We start from the raw sequence: 2873 nt of genomic DNA on the forward strand, positions 1-2873 counted from the left end.
GAAAATGATAGCATCCCAGAAACATGGGCTTATCCATGGTTATAAAATGCTGTTTTTGTTTTGGTGACTGTTTCAAAAATAACAAAAAGAAAAGAAAACCATTTATGTATGTACTTTTAAGTATACACACAAAAAAGCCCTAATTAAACAAAAAACCCAGAATGGTCCTTAGGCATATAGGAGTTAAACACAAATTCTGACTGAGTAACGACTATGAAAATTTCCCCCAACATTTAGAAAAGGTGTTCTCTAATGCAGGGAGATAATATGCCATGGTCTCAAATATTCTTTTCTGATAAAGGAAACAACTATAGAAAGCTTTTATTTGTTCAAAGTAACCAGTGCTATAGACGCAAAAAACCCTAACAACTCCCCCAATACTACTTCAAAACAAACATATCAAACTTGATTTTCATTAGAATGTTATTTCTTCACACTAATAAATCAAAAAAACAAAGACCCAGATTTTATATATATATATATATATATATATATATATATAAGCATTTTTTTCCTTTTTTTCTTTTTTTTTTTTTTGCCAACCAGGTGCCAGGGCTGGGATGCTTTGGCTCACAGGTGCCTGGGGTGTGTGTGTGTGTGTGTGTGTGTGTGTGTGTGTGCGCGCGCGCGCGCGCGCACTCACACTCTTTAGGGGAGAAACACCACACGGTGTTTCTATATATATATATAGAGAGAGAGAGAGAATATATATATATATACATATATATATAGCAACGCAAACAATTATTGAGGTTCATCTTCTGGACAAGAATGCCAAATTAGTCTCTCTTCATAAAACGCAATTACAATTTGAGGACACTTCATACTTGTCTATTTTGCCAGCACCAAGTTGGCCTCATCTGAATCTTTCCGTTTCATGAGAAACATTAATTCTCCACTGCTGTCTGTGCCACCAATTATTCATTCAGGATCAAGACCTCTGGCAAAGCCTCTTGGTTTATCAGCAGCATCTCTTTTCTTCTTTGATTTGCTGTCATCAGATTCACTGTCAGCTGAAGATTTTATTTTTGTACCATCTTTTTCTCTACCAGCTTTTTGAGAATTAAGAAATGCTTCAATTAACTCTGGACAATCTAAGTTTTCTTCAGGTTCCTAAGTATTGTCAGCATCTGTAAATCCCTTCCACTTGAGGAAATACTCCACCTTCCCATTCACTACACGGTGGGTCCACTACTCTTTCCACCACAGATTCTTCAGGCTCCACCTCTTCTACTTGTTTTTCTCTTTCCATTCTGTTTCTTTCCCATTTTTTGGAATGTAGTTTTATTGGAGGCCGTTTTTTATTGCAGGCTTGAAGAGCTATTATTATTCACCGCCTCCGAGCTGCTCCGGGTCCAGCTACTTTTTCTTTTATTTTTGACATATATCAAAGTCAGAAGAAAGCCACCTTTGCATTTAAGGTCTGTTGTGCTTGCCCAGGATGGGCTTCCTATTCCTCCAGACCTGGTTAGCTTGTTACGCAGATACCAGCTTTACTGACCCATTAGAACCTTCCCCTCACTACATGCCCCCCTCCCCGCACACCTACACCTCCTTGATTAGGTCAGGTCTCCACTGTTCTCTTACAGTGCAGGTGCCTCTTCTTTGTAGCATTCCACACAGTTAGTTTCACATTTGCTTATGTGACTGCTTGATAAAAGCCTGTTTCTCTCTATAGACTGCAAGCTGTGCAAGGGCAGAGACCAGGCTTTTTTGCTTACTGTAGTTTTCTACATGTTCACGATGTAGAATAGGGCCATTCATTAATATTTCTCTAGGGACTTGTGGGATATTGAATACGCATATAAGCGCTTAACAACATAAGAGAGCATAACAATGTAAGGAACATGTAAGAAATGAATAGATCATGCTACAGTACTTGGTAAGGGGACAAGCATGTCTGCATTAGAGAGTATTGTATAGAGGACAGCCATGGGAAAGGGACTGGGTTTGATCGTGGAGAGCCCTGGACACCAAGTGGAAGAGTTTTTTTTTACCGACGAGACATGCATAGGGAGCCAGTGAAGAATTCTGAATAGGCGTGGCATATAAAAGACTTGGGTAAATAAGGTTAAAAAGTGCATGTCAGTAGACAGAGAAAGAATCCTAAAGTAGTAAAAAATAAGATTAAAGTAATTGAAGATTTTATATCAAATGCCTTTCATATTCCAAAAGGTGATTTAAAAAACTATAATTCATTAGAAAATTTAGAAATTTCTTTATCTTAAAAATTTCAATTTTATGTTTTTCTCTGCGATATTATGCAATTAGTATAGAATGCAAGATTGAGAATTTGGGACCTGATGACACTGAAAATTTTAGATTTAAGCACTGAAAGCAAATAGTGAAAGCATCACATGTTTGTAAAACAGAACAGAATTTCTATTGAAATGTAATGCAATTAAACTTTACTATATCTACAAAAACTAAATTTTAATGTAATTGTTCAAATAAAATTTAAATAACCTGAAAATTATATGAAGCAATAGAAAGGCTTACACTTGAAGTTTCTGAGTAAAGATTAATAACCTGGGACGCCTGGGTGGCTCAGCGGTTGAGCACCTGCCCCTGGCTCAGGGTGTGATCCGCAGTCTCAGGACTGAGTCCCACATCGGGTTCCCTCCCTGGAGCCTGCTTCTCCCTCTGCTTATGTCTCTGCCTTTCTTTGTGTCTTTCATGAATAAATAAATAAAATCTTTTTTTAAAAAAAGATTAATAATCTAAAGGGTTGGGATGCATTGGTGGCTCAGTGGTTGAGTATCTGCCTTTGGCTCAGGGTGTGTTCCCTGGGTCCTGGGATGGAGTCCCGCATTGGGCTCCCTGCAGGGAGCCTGCTTCTCCCTCTGCCTATGTCTCTGCCTCTCTTTGCATGT

At 38.3% G+C, this 2873-nt stretch overlaps 1 pseudogene; it reads right to left on the reverse strand.

The window, feature by feature from the left end:
- Positions 1 to 744: 744 nt before the first annotated feature.
- LOC121498078 lies at positions 745 to 1289 on the reverse strand (annotated as a pseudogene).
- Positions 1290 to 2873: the final 1584 nt, after the last annotated feature.

Source organism: Vulpes lagopus, chromosome 8, assembly GCF_018345385.1.
Source record: "Vulpes lagopus strain Blue_001 chromosome 8, ASM1834538v1, whole genome shotgun sequence".
NCBI lineage: Eukaryota > Metazoa > Chordata > Mammalia > Carnivora > Canidae > Vulpes > Vulpes lagopus.